Raw genomic sequence first — 21485 nt, 5'->3', positions numbered from 1 at the left:
AATAAAGAATGTGAGACTTCTGAAAGACAACTTTCACAATGCATTCTTCATAATACAATGCTTCCAATTCTTTGTTTTGTTTTGTTTTTTTTCCAGACAGGGTTTCTCTGTATAGCCCTGGCTGTCCTGGAACTCACTCTGTAGACCAGGCTGGCCTCGAACTCAGAAATCCACCAGCCTCTGCCTCCCAAGGCATGTGCCACCACTGCCCGGCTGTAACCAGCCATTTAAATGACAACAAGCATCCAACACCTATTGAATGACCAAAAATCAACCACCCTATCACTTTAGAAAGAGGCATAATTTTCATATAATTGCCTCCTGCTTATTTTGGAGGTGAAATTCCTTTTTCTGAGGGGGAGGTGCTTGCAAGAGAATTAGAAAAGTGGATAGTCTTAAGAAAACTAGCTGTAGCATTTGTTGTCCTTTCTCTGTCTGCTGGAAAAGTTCAGGGTTTACCTGAAGTTCTTATTGGAGCTGTCTAGGATGCTGAACCAAGTGAGCCAGCTCTTTAGAAGTTGGTTTGTAAGCAAGTCTTTAGTGAAAAGAGCATTAATGAGGTAGAATCAGGCAAGTCACTGGAATAGTAACTCTTTTTTTTTTAAAGATTTATTTATTGTTATACACTGTAAGTACACTGTAGCTGACTTCAAACACACCAGAAGAGGGCATCAGATCTCATTATGGGTGGTGGTGAGCCACCATGTGGCTGCTGAGATGTGAACTCAGGAACTTCGGAAGAGTAGTCAGTGCTCTTACCCACTGAGTCATCTCGCCAGCCCCGGAATAGTAACTCTTAATACCCCAGCATCCCCAAGGGTGAACCTTGTCAGTTATGTCTTTTTGGCTGTCTTTTGTTTGTTTATTTTTTGTTTGTTTTTCTTTGCACATATAGCTTTCCAAAGTAATATATATTTCTGTATTAACATAATGTATGGAATGTGCGATGTGCACGAATTAATTAAAGATGATATTTTCCTTCTTGTTTGAACAGGTGAAAAATGTCTGTCTTTCCTTATAAGTTAGTTTGGATTGTATAACCAAACTGTAATATTAACCTTCACCATTTCCATATGAATGGATGGCATGTAATAATAAATCATGAGAATTCTAGAGACAAAAGATCATTTTCCATACATAGTTGAAGTTTTGTTTATAGACAATTTTATGTCTCAGTCAGTTCCAAAATTGTTCCCAAGTGGAGGGATCAACAAATACATCAACCGATTGCTTGGTCCCTTTGATATTCTCCTTTGTTTCAATAGCCAAGATTTTCAAGGGGTCTTCCCCTATCAAATCTGATCATTATTACCTTGGAGGAAAACTGAAGACTTTTCATCTTTCCTATTGATACAAACATAAAGCCTCTGTCCCAACATATCATACATGTTGTCCAGAAAATAGACATCCCATTTTCTATCCAGGTCGGCTCCATTTTGACATCTTTCAAACAAAATAATACCATCATTACCATCGTTCACATAACCATTTTCACATTGCTAAATAAAAACAAGTCTATATGGAGTCCAAATATAGTCCTTCACAATGAATCATAATTATTATTATTTATTTAAATAGGCTTTCTTTGTGTATCCTAGGATGTCCCAGATCTGTTCTGAACATCAGGGTATTCTCAGAATCACAAAGAACCTATCTGTTTCTGATTTTGTCTCCCATGAATTGGGCTCAAGGGTATCGATGTACCCTTGAAAATATTTATATTAATTTTTATCACTTTTTTCCTCCTTTGGAGATTTATTTTTATGTGGATTGATTTAATCCATATTTTCTCTCCTTTAGTTAATATTCTTCCCCATATTCACCTTTATTTAAATTCTTTTTACTCTCAATTCCCAAGCACACCCTCAAGCATTTTGTACTTGCTCAGACTAGAGTTCTTGACCTGGGTTTTATATTTCAGCTAAGCTGAGATGCCATAAATTCTCCTATGGGAGTCTCCTCTCTTTAGAGACTGGTTGGATAGTCAGAGCAGCACTGATACCCTACCTCATTGGAGGCAGTAAGTCTCAAATCCATGCCATTTTAAACTATACCATTTCCTGTCAGTTGGATACCCTTATGGCATATTATATTTAGACCTCAATTAACAAAAATAATTTGTTAATTTAAAACAATATCACATTGTTTCTATGATATATGTTGTTTATTTGATTTATTTACCTCCTCTGACAAGGGGCATTTTTATTCTGTTTTCCCAAGCTGATAATTAACAAGCAAGACAATTCATTAAGCTTAACAGTATTATTCATTATTCTCTTGTCCAGTGGACTCTGGATCCCTTACTTGGATGTTTTTCTTCTCCTGGAATGATAAAAGCAAACAACCCTGGGCCAAATCTAACTCTGGGTCTTCCATTGACTACCAGAATATAACATTCCTAGGGCAAAATACTTTTTTTACAACAACAACAACAACAAAAAAAACATTATCTTTCAAATTGAAACTATAACTGTATCTTAAGTGGATAAATATATCTGCATTTCCCTGTCTCTTTATATAAATTTTGAATGGTTTGCAATTCGTTTTTAAATTACTAAGGTCCTTCCTATTTATTATTAAGCCAAATCTTAAAAGTACCTTCAAGAAAAATGTGCCATTTTGATTTTAGGCTGTCCTTTCCATGTAGCTGTATCTATCAGCAGATAGTCACACCATGACATTATTGTGTAGATGAGACTGATCTAGAATTTGCAGAGATCTGCCCGTTTCTGTCTCCTGTCTATGCTATATTTTAGCTCAGAAACTGTGCTAGGCCTAGCCAGTCTCCAGTCTCTTTTTTTTAAAGAGGGAGAAGTGTTTCCACTTTCTTTCTGACTTCGGACTTAGGGCTGCAGTTTTGAACGACATGAGCATTAAGCATTATTGTCATAGGTCTGGATTAGAGTGACAGGATGTGCCAAGCTTGGGAGAACCTGAAATATTTTATCCCATAGCTGTGGTCTCTATGTTTTGCCATTTGTCACTGCGTGGCTGCAAACAGCCCACGTGTAGCCCAAAGCCTTGCTCCTCTAGTTTGGCTGCCTTTTTCATTCTGCACATGAGAGAAGCTCCCATTTTTATGTTCATTTTTTTAAGGCTCTAGGGGCTTCTTTAAAAAGCCACCTTCCAGACTATCCCTCTTGGCTAGAAGCAAGTCCTTTACAACTATTTAGCTTGTGTTGTTCTGGAAAGCTTTAGCCTTAGTCTTATCTAGTTTGTTTGTTTGTTTGTTTGTTTCTTTCTTTCTTTCATTCTTTCTCTCTTTCTTTCTTTCTTTGTCTCTCTCTCTCTCACTCCCTCCCTCCGTCCCTCCCTCCTCCCTCACCCCTCCCTCTTCCTTCCTTCCTTTCTTCCTTTCTTTCTTTCTTTCTTTCTTTCTTTCTTTCTTTCTTTCTTTCTTTCTCTCTTTCTTTCTCTCTTTTTTTCTTTCCTTTTGGCCTTTTTTTTTTTTTTTTTTTTTTTTTTTTTTTTTTTTTTTTTTTTTTAGACCAGGCCTCTTACCTGGATAGCATAAAATTTCCATAACTTTTATCTGGACCTTGTACGGTTGTAAGCTCAGGTTCTAATTGCTTTAAGTTGGGCACCATTTATAGAAGTTATACTTGGTTCTTCCTCCCACCTTTTTGTTCTCAGAAATGAGACTTGGACTCAAAATGTATTTGCAAATGCCTTAATTAAATAGCTATGACTAGATCATTACTTAAATTAACCGTTTTATTCTAATTTACATTTTACCATGGACTGGTTACCTGTGCTCAGGTACCAATCATCCATCTAGTCACAATTTACAGGGTGAATTATCCCATAATCATTTATGCCTCCTCATTGTCCCAACTTTTATTCTACTTTCTTTCTATATGTCATAGGCTTTTAATTCACAGGCATTGCATACATACAGTACACGAGATATTCTCCCTAAACTTCTCCAGCATAGCACAATAACGCTTAATCAAGTATGTTTTTGGCAATTTTATTCATGGCCAGAAACTGGAAACAACTCAGATGTCCCTTAACTAAAGAATTATTAATGAAAATGTGGTACATTTATACAATGGAATAGTACTCAGCTATTATAAACAATGACATCATGAAATTTTCAGGCAAATGGATAAAACTAGAAAAGATTATCTTGAGTGAGGTGTCCTAGACCCAGAAAGACACACATGGCGTTTACTCACTTATGAGTGGATAGAAGCCATAAAGTATAGGATACTGTTCTACAATGTACAGACACAATAAAGCTAATTACCAAGGAGGGACCAAAACGGGGTAGTTGAATCTCACTGAGAAGATGAAATAGATTATAATCAAGAGAATCTCTCATAAGCACAGTGAGCATTAAGTGTAAATAAAAAGCAAATGGCTGTTGATCTGCAGCAAGAAAAAGGAGGTGGGACACAGATCAAAAGAGAGGATTCTGGGAAAGAATCAGAGAATAAAAGAAAAGGAAAGTCGGGTGTGGTGGCACACGCCTTTAATCCCAGCACTTGGGAGGCAGAGGCAGGCAGATTTCTGAGTTCAAGGCCAGCCTGGTCTACAAAGTGAGTTCCATTCCAGGATATCCAGAGCTATACAGAGAAACCTTGTCTCGAAGGAAAAAAAAAAAGGAGAGGAAAGAGAGAGACAGAGACAGAGAGAGACAGAGACAGAGATGGAGACAGAGAGACAGACAGAGAGAGCCATAAGAGACAGACTGGGAAAACAGATATAAATCAGGAGAAAGATGAACTCAGAGTAATGCTTAGGAGACTCAAAGGAAAAAAGTGGGCTGGGACTAAAGGAGAAATAACTAACTAAAGGGTAAACATAGAATAGTTTAAATGGATTAAATCAGTTACAAGATCATCAGGGAATGAGCCAAAGCATTTTATAATAAATAATTAGTCCCAGAGTTGTCATTCTGGGAGAAGGACAGGGAAGAAAATTGGTTAAAATTTATTTTAATAGATTAGATATTGGGGGCAGTTGGGGTATATTTGGGAATAAGAACATGTGAGAAGAGATAGGGGTTGATTAAGGGAGTGAGAACTGGGAAAGAAAACTGAAATCAGGGGTGGGGGGCATCTCTTGGATGAGTAAGAGAACTGGGACAGTGGAAGGTCCAGGTAATCTATTTGGTGACCCTAGCTGAGACCCCCAGCAACAGTGTATGTGAAACCTAAAGTAGCCACCTCCTCAACTCCTGTCACCAGGCCGGACTTAAAATGATTGGATGGGGTTGCCCTACCCACAGGCCTGCAACCTGGAATTTTTCCTGACTACAAGATGTATAGTGATAAAGATGGTGCATAAATTGGGGATCAACTTGAGAAGTAAACCCATGAGAAAGAGAGAACCCTAACACTATTAATGATATTATGCTATGCTTGCAGAAAGGAGCCTAGCATAACTGTCCTCTGAAAGACATTGTTCAGCAGTTGATAGAGGCAGATGCAGAGACCCACAGTCAAGCATTGGGCAAAGCTCTGAGAAAAAGGAGGGATTTCAGGAGCCAGGGAGACTAAGGGTACCACAAGAAAACGTACAGAGTCAATTAAATTTTACCCAAGGAGACTCAAAGAGACTGAACACCAACCAAGAAACATGCATGGAATGAACATAGGCCCTCTATACATATGTAACAGATGTGAAGCTTTGTCATTATGCAGAACCCCTAAAAGCACAGTAATGAGTTGTCTATGGCTTTGTTGCCTGCCTTTGTATCCCTTTTCCTTATCTAAGCTTGCCTTAAAAGACCTCATTACGGATATGCCTGGTACTACTCCAGCTTGATATGTTGGGATGTAGACTGGATAAATAAACTGGAGAAAAATAAAAATAAGTAGCTAGAATAGTAAAAGAAAAAGTAAAAGTTTTTTTGGATGCAATGATCAAGACTGCTAAAAAATAACCTACAGACTGGGAAAATATTTTAAAATCATATTCCCAATAAAGATATTGTATCTAGATTATCTAATGTGTTCTTATTATGTTCTAATTATGAGAAAATGATCATAGTTTAAAAGTGGGGTCCTAGAGAGAAGGATCAACAGTCAAGCATGTGTACTGTTCTTGCATAAGGCTCCAGTTAAGTTCCCAGCACCTACACTGAGAAGTTCACAAGGCTGGTAACTCTGGCTCCTTGGAATCTGGCACCCCCTTCTGAGCTCTATGGTCACCTACACTATAAAGTATATACTATATACAGGCATAGGTCTACATAATTAAAATTAAATTAATCTTAGAAAAATAACAGCTATATTTTGTAACAAAGAGGAGCATGGCATAAATGATTAATGAACCAATTTTTCAAATAATGCAGAAGAGCTTTAATATGTGCAAGCATTGCAAATTAAGGAAGAAATATTAATATCACCCTCATTTGCACTGAACGGAAAAGAAATGTTGTTAACCACTCTATGTATAGACTATAACTCATATAAACTGACCAATTCATTAAAAAGTACAATCTACTAACAGAAGAGGAGACAGAAATAGACTTAATAGATCTATATAGACTAATGATACTGAATCAATAATTAATGACTTCCTGGTATAGAAAGCTTGTAAACATATGCCATTTCATAAATAAATTTCAAATTAGGAAAGTAAGCTTATTAATCCTTTACAAATCATCCCAAAATTTTAGAAACACAGGGAATAGTGTGTAGCACATTGAATGAAGTCAGGTTTATATCAGGGTAAAAATCAAAGTTAGAATATGATGAATTTACCACTAGTGCATAAATATGCATGTCAAAATCTTCAATAAGACATTGACACATTGGACCTCAGTGTGCAAAAAAAAAAAAAAAAAAAAAAAAAAAAGGAAGAAAGAAAGAAAAAAGAAAAAATGAAAAAAATAGAATTGCACTCTAAGAGTAACTGAGGTTCATTGATTTTAGTCATTTGGTAAGTGACTTTAAGAGGTACTTTAATTAGAAAATGCCCTAATACAACTTATCATTTCAACTGGCTAAGATGGAAAGTCAAAGATTCCTATCAGCAGATTCATTAAAAGCACTTAACAATGTTTTCACCTTTCAAGATATGAACTTTCTGAAAACTTCTAAGGGAGTAGGATATTCACATTTTTTGAAACACAACATATTTGGACAAAAATATTATTCAGAAATAAAAAAATCTTGAAATTCTTGAAAGTCTATGAATGCTGCATGTCTGTTGTTAAAAGAAAGAGTCAACTAAAAGGTGATAAATATGATTTCAGTGGCAGAGAATCATAGGCGAGGCAAAGTTTTACTGAGTGTAAATTGAGTTGTTACATATGGTTTCAAGAAAATGTAAAAGATGATTTGGGGATCGCTGATAATTTTATAGCACTGAAAATATCCAGTATGTACTCTACTCCATGTATAAGTTTTAATCAAGAAAAATGGTTCAAAACAGAGCAAATATTTCAATTATGAATGTCAGCTAATAAAATAGCAATAAGATTTAATTATTTTAAACCAATATACCATACAAAACTAAATATCTATGGTAAAGGAAAGTGGAAGTGTTAAATGACTAGCTTTTTTTTTTTTTTTTTAGAACAGTAACCAGTTTTCTTTAACTTTCAGCCCTTCTCTCAGTTTCCAATCTAGACCCTTCAAATAGTTTTCCCAACAAATCCTATTTTAGTTTCCTACCAGTTTTCTTGAACAGATCCTTCACAGTTTTCCCACCAATAGCAGATTCAATATTTAATGAGTGTTCTAGTTCTTCTGCTCAGCTCAGCTTCTCAAGGCTCAACTCTATTCTAACAATATCTTGTTCTCTAGCAGTACCTCTTGTCACTCTGTTAGCCCATTCTGCTTTCTTAGACTCAGGTGGCTTTTTTTTTTTTTTTTAACTTATTCTGTTCACAGAAATCTAAGAGGCAACCAACACTGAAGTTCACATTATCAAGCAGTTCTAACAATTAAAAAATTTTAAGGCTAGTTTTCTAGCAACTTGGTATCATTTAAAGGGCCCAGTACACAAGATTCCCTAAATCAAGCTATATAGAAGGGAGAAAGTAGACTTGTTTTTATTGAACGTATTTGTAATTCTAAAGTCAATCTGTTAAGTAACATATATTAACTAGAATTATCAATCATCCATTACAGGATCGATGCTCAGGAGTAGATGTCTAATGTATAATAAACTTCACATTTTGTGTGCATGTGTGTGTGCGTGCGTGTGTGTTTGCATGTGTGTGTGCACGCGTGCACATGCGCATTTGTGTGTGTTTACTTGCTTACAGCTTGGTGGGTTTTTTTGGAGGTTGGTTTAATATTTTTTTCTTAAGTTAGAGTGTTCTATTGTATTAGATTTTTGTTGTCTGAATAAAAAATATTTGGTGGATAAGGAAGGGGAGATGATCTAGAAGGATTTTGGGGTAGACAATGAGTGTGACCAAAATATATTTAATGTTAAAATTGCTTTAAGTAATGAAATACAAAAACAATATATATGACACATAAACCGTTAAAAAAATACTTATTTGGAAAATTTTCTACTGTATCTAGCCAATTTGTGTCAATAAACTGTAAAATAGAGCTTTGCCTGAATTTTCCTCACTTTTTATTTTGATTTTTTTTTAATATGGTAAATGTTTTTAAACCTTTAGTTTTTGTTTTGTTTTCCTTTATTCTATTTTGATTCATTTAACTGAAACAAAATATATCACTTCCTCCTTCCCTCTGCTAACTAACTGTAGAGTTCCTCCTACAGTTCCTGTTACCTCCCTCACTCCTCCATGTTCTCTCTTCTTTCACGTTAATAACCATATTTTTGTTGGTGGTGGTATGTGTGAATATGTATAAGTGTGAGTGTATGTGTGTGTTCATTTTGTTGATTGTGTATGAAAAGTGTCAAGGCTGACAACTCTGAATTGGATAACTAACAAGAAGGCTCATCCCTAGGAGAGGCAAAATTTCCTCTCAGAAGTAATTTGTTCCTGTAGTTTTTTGTCTTTGTCTAATGGTGGTACCATGTGAAACTTTGCCAATCCCTCATTACTGTATCCATTGAGATTACCATTGTTTTGCTCTTTTTTAATTAAATATTTACTTTATTTACATTTCAAATGTTGTTCCCTTTCCTGGTTTCTCCTCCCTGAAAACCCCTATACCCCCTCTCTCCCTGCTCACCAACACACCCACACCCACTACCTGGCCCTGACATTCACCTACACTGGAGCATAGAGCCTTCACAGGACCAATTTCTCTTTTGAATATCAATGCAAAAATACTCAATTAAATTTTCAAAATAACAAATCTAAGAACACATCAAAATGATTATCCAACATGATCAAGTAGGTTCATCCCATGGATACTGGGATGGTTCAATATATGGAAATCCATCAATATAAACAAACTCAAAGAAAAGAAAAGATATGATCATCTCATTAAATGCTGAGGAAGTTTGAAAAAAATCCAACACCCATTCATGATAAAAGACTTGGATGATCAGAAATAATTCAAGACCCATACTTAATCATAGCAAATGCAAAATACAGCAAAGCAATAGCCAACATCAAGCTGAATGAAGAGAAACATGAAGAAATCCCATCAAAATCAGGGACTAGACAAGGCTGCCTACTCTCTCCCTATCTATTCAATATAGTACTTGAAGTCCTAGCCAGAGCAATTAGACATCAAACAGAGATGAAAGGGAAACAAATTGGAAAGGAAGAAGTCAAAATATCACTATTTGCAGATGATATGATAGTGTATATAAGTGATCCCAAAAATTTCACCAGAGAACTTCTAAACCTGTTAAACAACTTCAGAATTGTTGCGGGATATAAAATTAACTCAAACAAATCANTGGCCTTCCTCTACAGAAAAGGTAAACAGGGTGAGAAAAAAATTATGAAGACAACGCCATTCACAATAGTCACAAATAATATAAAAATATCCTCGTGTGTCTCTAACTAAGAAAGTGAAAGAATTGTATGAGGAGAACTTCAAGTCTCTGAAGAAAGTAATCGAAGAAGATCTCAGAAGATGGAAAGATCTCCCGTGCTCATGAATTGGCATGATTACATAGTCAAAATGGTTACCCCGTGGAATGCAGTCTATAGATTCAAGATTCCAACTCAATTCTTCACAGAGTTAGAAGGAGCAATTTGCAAATTCATCTGGAATAACAAAAAATGTAGGATAGCTTAAAACTATTCTCAACAATAGAAGGACTTCTGGTTGAATCACCATCCCTGACCTCAAGCTGTACTACAGAGCAATTGTGATAGAAACTGCATGGTATTGGTAAAGTGACAGGCAAGGAGATCAATGGAATAAAACTGAAGACCCAGAAATGAATTCACACACCTATGGTCACTTGATCCTTGACAAAGGAGCTAAAACCACCCAGTGGAAAAAGACAGTTTTCTTCTATAATTTTGTTTGCTGCAGACTACCCCCTTTTTGGGTCTCCTGTCTGCGTGGAATGTGTCTCTGTGGCAGATGGCTAGAATTCGGCAGATTGACAAACAGACCAATAGGAGAGAGCACGTAGAATCTGAGTATGTTTTTCTAAATCAAGCATCAAACTTATATACAGGAGGACAAACAAGAAAATCCAGTGGAGACACATCCACAGAGTTACAGTGACACAAAACAAAGGATTGTATACATCAAAAGATGGTGAGGACCAGGCCAGAATTGTTTACCACCAGGTGTAAAGCTAGTTTATCCTTAAACCGGCCAATTCAATTTGCTAGGCCAATGTGTATTGCCTGTCCTCAGTAATCACTGTACAGGCTAGCCCTGAGCTATTCTGGCTCTGTTCTTTGTAATGCCTAATTAGTTTCACTGGCCTTTACCAGAAGTAAATTTGAATGTTAATGAATAGGTAACTTTCTCACTGAATCCTACTGAATTCCAAGCTCTCCAGCTTCAAGGATTTTCTGGGACTTCAGAACACTGAGAGGCTGGGGCATCTATGATAAAATTCAATCTTCAAAGGCACTTATAATACTGAAAGAGAACATACACTGTACTAAAGTGGGGATAGGGTTTGAGTATATGGGTTATGAGAATGCCAAGGTTCCAGGAAGCTGAGTTTCCTTGAAACTCTGCCTCGTGAGTGCTTCCTGTCAAGCAGACTTCACTGGAGTGGGTGTGGAATTTGTTGAAGATATTTACTGGCCCCTTAATTTGGTAATCTTCACTCTCATCTATACCTATTATCCTTAGGTTGGGTCTTCTCATTTTGCCCTGGATTTCCTGGATGTTTTGAGTTAGGATCTTTTTTCAGTTTGCATTTTCTTTGATTGTTGTGTCAATGTTTTCTATAGTATCTTTTGTACCTGAAATTCTCTCTTCCATTTCATGTATTCTATTGTTGATGGTTGCATCTATGACTCCTGGTCTCTTTCCTATGCTTTCTATCTCCAGAGTTGTCTTCCTTTCTGATTTCTTTATTGTTTCTACTTCCATTTTTAGATCCTGGATAGGTTTGTACAATTTTTTTCACATTTTGGATGTGTTTTCCTGTAATTCTTTAAGGAATTTTTGTGTTTCCTGCTTAAGGGCTTCTACCTGTTTTCCTGTATTTCTTTAAGGGAGTTACTTATGTCCTTCTTAAAATTCTCTTTCAGCATCATGAGATATGATTTTAAATCCATATCTTGCTTTTCTGGTGTGTTGGTGAATCCAGGACTTTCTGTGGTGGGACAAGTGGGTTCTGATGGTTCCAAGTAACCTTGCTTTCTGTTGGTGAGTTTCTTGCATTCTCCTTTTGCCATCTGGTAATCTCTGATATTAGATGTTCTTGCTCTCTCTGGCTGGAGCTTGTTCCTCCTGTGGGTCTGTAAGCTTGTGTCAGCACTCCTGGGAGACCAGCTCTCTTCTGGTGAGACACTTGCACTGTGGGCTGTGGAACAGCCTCAGCTTGTGAGTGCAGATGGAGGACCAGGAGGATCCTGTCCTAGCTACTCCACTTATCTTGTGCTCCGTGTGATTCTGGCCTGCCTCACTTCACGCAGTTATTGGAGAGAAAATGGCTATCTCACCTCTGAGCACAGGAGAAAAAACAGTCCTGAGAGAACAGGTTTCTCCTGGTGGGATCTTTGTACATCGGGCTGTGGATCAGCCTGAGCTCGCGGGTGCAGATAGCGGACCAGATTGTTTTGATCTTGTTTATACAACTGTTTCTAGGAAAACTCTCAAGAAAGTTTTTCTAAAATTCTGTTTCCTTTAATCTACTCTCTTCTGTGATATTTGCTGAGCCACAAATTTAGAAAGTTTATGTATGTGTTAAGTCTGGCTTCTCCATGAGATTTGCTCTCTATGTTGTGTCTGTTGTGGTTTTTCTGTGATGATCTCCATATGTAATAAAGAGAGATTTCTTTGATGAGGGTGGTGATAGTAGCTACACTTATCTGTTGTAACATCCCAATAGTTAATTATCCAATATTCAATAGTTCTTAAAAACAGAAATGCAGGTAATATTATATAGACAAAGCAAGTTGCATATTTAGGAATATATATATATATATATATATATATATATATATATAGTTACATATGTGTTCATATGTAACAATAATTAATGAAAAAGGAGGCCATGAATTTGAAGAAGAACAATGAAATGCAATTTTGAAGGTTTAAGGGGATGAAAGGGGATGGATAAATTATATCATTATATTCTCAGAAAATATAAAAGCAATGATACTCTTAAATATGTAGTAAAGAATTAAGCAAAATGGTGGAGATAGATTATTTTCTGAAGTTTATTAGCTCCCTAACCCCATCCGGATTTGTACCAACTTCCAGTCATGATTTTACTCATCCTGAGTAGGCCATAAGTTTTATAAGACAGGTGCTGCGTGCCACTAACATGTGAGTGCCACCTTTATCCAAATATTACCATAAAGGTAATTTTTGTGATGCATAGCTATTGAGACTGTGTAGGAGTGTTTAATTGCTCCACATCCTCAGAATCCTGAATAGCATTTCTGTATTAGTGGAAGGTGGACCACAGGAAAGATGGACCTGGCTTTCAGCTCAGTTCCAGTTCAAATCATCCAAGTCCTTTTTGTTAAGTATATTATATCTTCAGCAATAAGGGCCATTGTATATACATATCTGCTACCTTTGTTGTCATTCATCTAGTGAAGGACATTTGGGTTATTTCCATTTCCTACCTATTGCGAGTGTGTTGACAATGAACATTGCTGAACCACTATCTGAGGAGCAGGATATTGAATCTTGTTTGCAAATGACAGGGAGTGGCATATATGGGATGTATAGTAGATTAATTTAGGTTGCTTTTCACATATTGAAGTTGGCATAATTTACTCTTTTTGTCTCAATCTTCATTGTCATATCAGACCAAGAATATGGACTTGCTTCATGTCTATTTTAGCTTTTATCATCGTTGTTGTTTGTTTTGTTTGTTTGTTTGTTTATTTTTTTCATTTTGCATTGATATATCTCTAGTTGTGAGCAGTCCTTAATGTAAGATCTAGTTTTTTTCAGATTTCATATAACTACAAACTTTTACACTTCTTGGCCTACAGGTTGAGGAGATAGTTAATTTTAATTGTCAATTTAGGATTAAGATGTACAGAGGACATTAGTAAAATAAACAAACAATGTGATTCAGGGTATATCAGTTATGTCACTTAGGGAGAAATCTCACCCTGAATGTGGGCTGAGTCATTTCATTAGCTGTAATGGCCAGACAATAAATGGCTGAGGAGAAGAAAATCATTATACTGGAGGCAACTTTTTGCCTTGTGTCATGTCAGCCACAACATGAAATGTTCTGCTTGAACATGTTCCTTATATCTGATGGATTGAAACCTCTGAACCTATGAGTCAAGGTAATGGTCAAGCCTTGATGTTATCTGGTTTTTGTTTTCATTTATTTTTTTGTCTCAAGAATAAGAAAGGTAACTAATACACATAGTGAGAACTTTCTTAAATTTCATTGACTAAATATTTACCTAGCTAAAAAAGAAAAAAAAAAAATCACATGAAAAACAAACAAAAACCTCTTATATCTTAATTCTAGCCATAAGGACATCTTATATTGAAGTCAATGATTAAGAATTTTTTAAAAATAATCTTATATAGCCTACTTTCCTTTTTGTTCGTAATAATATTTTTATGAAGCTACGAGAATTTAAACCTCCTTGATGTGTCCTGTTGTGAATTTTGATGACAACTTAAATTCTTTGTCTTATTAATTGGAATGAGTTGCTATTAGTCCTTTCTTTCACAATTGAATATATTATTTAAAGAAGCATGTATTGCTATATTTTAATATTGAATGTTTTGTTTCTCATTACAGTAGTTCAACACAATAAAGAAAAAAGCTTGTGGAAAAAAGTTGTTTATGCACACAATGGCTAGAATGAAAGCAAAATAAGGTCAATTTTATTGAATAGACTATCTCTAGACTAAAAGTCTAGTCTTAAAACAATATTATATATATATATATATATATATATATATATATATATATATATTCCAAAGGTATATAGTACATGACAATCATGATCTCATGTACAGCTGTTGTTGAGAATTTACATTATTTTCCTCAAGCATGAGGCAAAGACAGGCAACAATAATGTAGGCTTTTGAAACTTCAAAGACAGCCTCTAGAAACACACTTCTCCCAGGAATGTGACACCTTCTAATCCTTCTCAAACAGTTCAACAAACTGGAAACCAAATATTCACACTGAGAGACCCGTGGGAGTCATTCATATTCGAACTACCACAGCTGGAATTTCATTTCTGCGATTTTCATGTAATCACCTAGAGCTTCTGTGAAAGACATTACCAATCTCACTAGAGTATTCCTCTGGAATTTTTTAAAGTTGTATTGGAGATGAGCTTATTTACGACTGCTGGAGAAGCCAAGGGACCAACTGAAAATGTCCATCTCTCCTTTAAATTCAATCCCACAGTATCATCTGCAGATCTACATATGAATAACGGCTGCACTCTTTCATGACCATACTGGCCTCATCTCTTATGGATTACACAGATCTTCTCCTGACCTCCATTCTCCCACCCATTGCTTTATCCCAGCTACCAGCTCCAGTAGGCAGTCCTGGAAACACACAAACCACACTTGGCAGGAAAGTAAGTAAAATAACTGCATATCTTCCTCTACTTCTGCTTCTCCAAGTTCTATTTCCCAATCCTATCTGCAGCTCTGCAAAATAGCACTTGCTAAAGCCTCTCTTCCCCTACTACACCCATCTCCAGTAGATCACACAGATCTTCCCATCAAAACTTTCTTCCACCAAATCGTTTCTTTGTTCCACTTCAGTAGACAGTCCCAGGGAGCCCACTGGCCACGCTCAGCAGAGTAGCAATTTGTCTCACTGTAGCTTTTTGCCTCTTCATTCAATCCACCTGTTTCTTTCCCAGATCTACAGCAGAATTCTTTTATGGCCTCTCCTCATTTTCTGGCCCCATTGCCAGGAGAATAACTAATCTGATCCTAGTTAAACATTCTATTTCTCTCCCTCTTATAATCACCCTCAGTGATTCAAGCCCATTCCAATTCTACATTGTAAGTTCCCAAAACCCAGATGCACATCCTCAGTGATTATATCTATCAAATCCCTCAAGGATTTTTTTTTAAAAAGAAACACACAGGCACCCCCAGAGTTCTAGGAATAAGACAGGGCAACAGAATCCGAAGAGGCAATCGGTCAAACCCCCTACCCTCCAAAAAGACAAGTCCAGACAACAGCACCTAGAATAACAATATTCTGAGTTCTAGAGACCTAAATGCCAGGATAAAAGTACAATCAGTAACAGCCAGGACAATAAATACATCTTCACTAAAGTCTAGCAACCCTACCCCACCAGTCTTTTGGTGTTCCAACATAGTAGAACCAAAAGAAAAAGACTTTAAAATACATTTATGAATATGATATGGGTCCTTAATGATGACATGAATAAATTACTTAGAGAAATCCATGAAAAAAACAAACAATGGAAGGAAATCAACAGGATCATTTAAGTCCAGAAAATGGAAAAAAATACCAGGTAAAATACAAATGCACACTTATTAAAGTAAAACCCAAGTGTTCAATGAGGTCTCTAAAAGCAAGAGGGGCCTAGAGAGATGTGGTACAACCTGAAAGATATCGCAGATGCCAGATTACTATACCCAGTAAAATTTTAATCACAATAGATGGAGAAAGTAAGGCATTCCATGGCACAGCTAAATTTAAGCAACATCTTTTTACAAATACAACGCTGGGTACAGAAGGTACTAGAAGGAAAACCACTTATAGAGATAAGTCACACCAAAAAATGTAAAGAAATACACATTTTAAAAAAGCCACAGGCAAAAAGACTGGGAAAAGACATATACATCACTATCACCACCACCACCACAACAACAAAAATAAAATGACAGAAATCAACAAGACACTGCTCCTTCAACATCAAAGATCTCAATTTACCTTAAAAAAAAAAAAAACAAAAAAAAAAAAAAAAAAAAAAAAAAAAATAAAAACCCCACAGGCGATCACAGTGAATTAGAAAACAGAATCCATTATTTTACTGCATCCAAGAAACACAACTTAACATCAAAAATAGACATCCTATTTTCTCTTTTCATAGAAGAACAACAAAAAATGAGATATGAATGAAGTTACCATTTGCTCCTTTTAAAAATGTGTGTGTGTGTGTGTGTGTGTGTGTGTAGGGGTCTTAACAGACTTAAGCTTTGTCAAATGTATTCCAACTCACTCTGTTCCAAAATCCATATCATCATTCACAGATGAGAGATTTTGTTAAGATTTGCATATTCTTGCTTAATAAAAATAGAAAAAAAATGGAGCACAATAAATAACCACACAAGACCTTACTATGCTATGATGTTATATGAAAAGCACAATTAACATAAAATTTTAGCATATATATACATATATGTATTTATTTATTTATTTTTATTATTATTATTTTCTTTATTTACATTTCCAATGCTATCCCGAAAGTTCCCTATACCTCCCCGCCCCTGCTCCCCTACCCACCCACTCCCACTACTTGAACCCAGGCTTTCCCTTGTGCTGGGTCATATAAAGTTTGCAAGACCACGGGGCCTCTCTTCCCAGTGATGGCCGATTAGGCCATCTTCTGCTACAATACATATATATTTGATCATAAATAGATACAGCATCAATATAATTAGTTAATAATATATAAAATATATTTGATTATTGTTACCTGTTGAGGGACTAAGAAGTATTTCACCACTATAGGCATCTAGTTATTTTATAAGCTGTTTATTATGCCATGTATACTAAAGCATAATATAAGAATATCCTAGAATTACAACTACAACATACTTTTTAGAAAGAGAAGGAAATCTCCCTCAAGGTTTGCTTTGTAACAATTGATAGTTTCAACTCATCACTCCCTTTCAACTATTCATGCTATTGCTTTGCATAGATTCAAACTCTCTATTCCAGGGAGACTGCCTACAAGGTGTTTTTAGGTTATATATCCTTTCTTTTTACATTTTATAATAAAAATTTACTTCTAACACTGTACCCAGTATCAAACTCCCTTGTGTTATGGGAAGTTAAGAAAATATAACTTTTTTTTTAACCCCTTTTCTGATTTAAAAATTAAAGTGAATAACTTAAAATCTTCCTGAAAAGTATTTTTGGTGTTCTTAGCTTTGAAAGTTCTGTTTAAGTTTCTTTCTTTGTAGCACTTTTTATTTCCCCTCCTTCTTCCCAAATTTCTATGTATAGGAACATTATCTTTTATGAACATCTATCCTATAGCATGTTTTGTAGCAAATGAGGAATTGTATTTGGCCTGTTTTTGTGCTTGAGTAATCTTATATAGGTGCAAGGTGATAGATCAAAATTACCATTCAATAAACATATTTTTTCATTCTGTGGAGTAGTTAAAATCAATAGTGGTTCTTGATATTCGTAGCTATGAAGCTTCTGTGAAAAACTGTGAAGAAATTGTGAATGAGTGTGTGTGTGTGTGTGTGTGTGTGTGTGTGTGTGTGTTTGCTTATAGAGACCAGAGATCAATGTCAAATTCTTCCTCAAACTATTGTTTTTAAAAGAGAATTTCCCTGAACTTGAGCCTAACTATACAATGGGTCTGGCTAGCAGGCAAGCCCCCAATTGCTTAGATCTGGCATTATAATTATGTGCCATCTGTGTCCAGTTTTTTACATGAGTGCTGGAATCCTAACTTGGGTCCTCATCCTTGAGTAGTGAATACTGTTGAATGAGACTACATTCAGTCCAGTAGTTGCTTTTGAGGAGTTAAATTTTCTCTTTGCTTTTTGCACCCTCTCTGCTTATTTATTTGGATGAGATGATACCTGGAGTCACACTATCTGCTTTCTAACCAGATGGTGTTTATCATAAAATGTCAATAGAAACATGGATCCGCAGAGAGGGCTTTTAGGCATTTTTGAGATAGTACATCAATGTTGGCTTCTAGTAGAATGTCAACAGTATTACCTAAGCCAATGCAAATTAGATGGACTTTGTCAGAATGCCATATTGGCACAGTCACTTGCCAGAACAAATGTGTGTAATAGTAAGGTAGGTTTATTTATTTATATGATGCTTAAGAAGAGAATCTGTAATGAAATGAAAATATATCAGTGAATAGCTATATGAAAGACTTAGAACAAGAGTGAGAACAAGAACAAGAGCAAGAGAAAGAGAGAAAAATAGTAGCTTGTTAAGTTTATCTCCTGTGTATTTTTTCTCATGGATCAAGTCCACATTTCTCCTAAAAAGAGGATACTTCAGATACCGTAGAACTCACACATTTAGAGCAATATTATTTTCTCATTGTAAGTGGGATGTCCAGAAAGTACAAATGTTAAGAATAGATAATGTGATGGAAATCTTCACAATGACAATTATTTGTCTTGATTTTGTTCATAAAGTGTCTTTGGTTCTTAAAATAAGCATAATATCACAAGTATCCTGTGATTCTTAGAAATAGAATACTTTGAATCTGCTGTTCATATTCATAAACAAAATAATTTCATACTGTAACAATGATGACAAATCAGCTAATTTTTAACCATATTTACCTTACCTATAAGTAATCACAAAATCATACAGAGTAGTAACAGAAAATTAGAATCTCATAAAACACATGAGTCAATGCACTGCCATATGGTCTTGATATTTTACTCAGAAGTTTTAGATTTATTTCTTGACAAACATCCTTGATTTTGCCTTCAAGGCAATCCCATAATTGTGCCACTCTTACAGTATTTTATCTTTCTGCATTGAGGGCAATAAAATTTCACTGTACTGGAGTGAAGAAACTGGACTTAAGGTCTCTGTTTATCCCCAACTGTTTCTTTCCAGTATCTCAAAATTAAACATTAATTATTTTTCCTCTCTATATCTTAACTCCCTAAAATATCACATTATTGGTTTTAGTGTTTATTTTTATGATATCAGTATTAATATAATCTCATTTACCATTGTATATTATTCCTGAAAACATAAAAGTAAATATATACAAATATAACAGTATAAGAATAAGTCACTTTATTTATAATGTTTTTGTAACAACACTTTTCTTATGTTTGACCATTAGAGAAGCATTTCTCACCAACAAGACATTTTGCAATTTTATTTCCATGTTAGTTTTATCTGACTTGATTATTGATTGTAGATGTACAATGACACAAATTTATTAGCTTAGAGCATAAGAGGTTACCAAATCAAATATCTATGAACACCCTTTATGTAGACCCACAAGTTAGCAAAATAATTTAAACATAAACTTTAAAAAAGCCAGAATGGATTGATTCTGCAGGGCTAGATATCACTCCCAGAAGACATACATTATTAAATGAAAATTCTGGTGCAATGCTTGATATCCTTCCCTTTGATTTATTTGTCACTAACACTGCAAGAGCTCCAAAACAAGGCTGGCTATGGTCATCCTTTGCCAAGGTCCAGCTTTAGCACAAGAAGGGTCCTGAAGATTCTCATCATTCTTCCTTCTCCTCCTTTCTTCCTTATTTCTTCTTAACATTTTTTGCCTTCTCCCTTCTCATTCTTATGCTGTCTCCCCTTTCATTCTTTTCCTTTCTCCCAACCAGAGTCTAAACCCAGTCTTTTATTTACCTAAGCTACATCATCAAGGATTCGATCATTATTAATATTATTTTTTTAGAAATCCTTAAATTTACACAAATTCTATGAGTCCTGGATCATTAATTCCAACCTCTGCTTCCTTAAAACAGAAACTAAACACAAAGCAAAACCACACTTATATAGCTTTACACAACCTGTTCTTCATGGGTAGCTGCAAAAAAACTCTTGTGGTTTTGTGGTAAAGCAGACAGCAGTTTGTACACGAAAACAGTTACTAAAGACTGCCTATGGCTCCCTCTTCTACATAATATGAAGATATTGATCAGAAATTTGAAGATGAATTCACTGTACCTTCTAGAGGATTAGTCTCGTCTAAAGATGGAGATAATATGCCCCTGTTGTATGGGATTTCAATAAGACCTACTCTTAAAATGGAGCTGCTCCCTTTCACATCTGCACTTGTGCAGACATGCCACACCCAGCACATTTTAGCAGCTGAAGGTGTGAGCTTTCAGCTTCTTATTTATGTTGCCATGAGTGCTTCTTATTCCCCTGCCTTCTTATCATTCTGCACTCCCCCTATGGAATCATAAACCAAAGTAAATCCTTTCTTCAGCAAGTTATTTGAGGCATGTTGTTTTGCTACATCAATGGACGATTAACAAAGATAACAACCATAAGTACATGGCTGGATCCTAAGTCTGAGGAAACAACAAATTTGAGTTGCAAGACAAAGGCCAATCAATCTAAACTTTATCAAGAAATTTGCCTCCTGTTGGCTTGCTTTCATAGTGCCAGGACGTACTGTTCAGGCACCTCTGGGGTAAGAAGACATCAGTGGTCTTAGCCATGCTAAATCCTACATACCTCAACATCAGCCTGCCAAGGAAGATGTGATTATTCACACAGTAATCACATGACTATAATGGGATACTTTACACATGTTGATTATGTTGGAGACTTGCTCTACAGGAGACAATGCCATGGCTGGTATTATAATCCTGGTCAAATGAACACAAATGAGGACATGGTAGAGCTGGCTACTGTTATTTTCTTAAATGATCATAGTATAGAATTGCCTTGTAAATATTTCTTTTAATAATGATAGCTTTGGATGTCATAGACCATAGACATCTAGGTTGGTCAGAGAAACTTTCTTTTCAGAGGACTATAGTCATTGAGCAGACAACCAAACTGATCAAAATCATGTAGATGAGAGGGAGAATGTTGTCTGAAATTTATTCAATCTATATTTATTCCCTATCTGTACTGGATAGCTTTGTGTCAACTTGACACAGCTGGAGTTATCACAGAGAAAGGAGCCTCAGTTGGGGAAATGTCTCCATGAGATCCAGCTGTAAGGCATTTTCTCAATTAGTGATCAAGGGGGGAGGGCCCCTTGTGGGTGGTGCCATCTCTGGGCTGGTAGTCTTGGT

Source organism: Mus pahari, chromosome 17 (assembly GCF_900095145.1).
Source record: "Mus pahari chromosome 17, PAHARI_EIJ_v1.1, whole genome shotgun sequence".
Classification (NCBI taxonomy): Eukaryota; Metazoa; Chordata; class Mammalia; order Rodentia; family Muridae; genus Mus; species Mus pahari.
Note: the sequence above shows the minus strand (reverse complement) of the source record.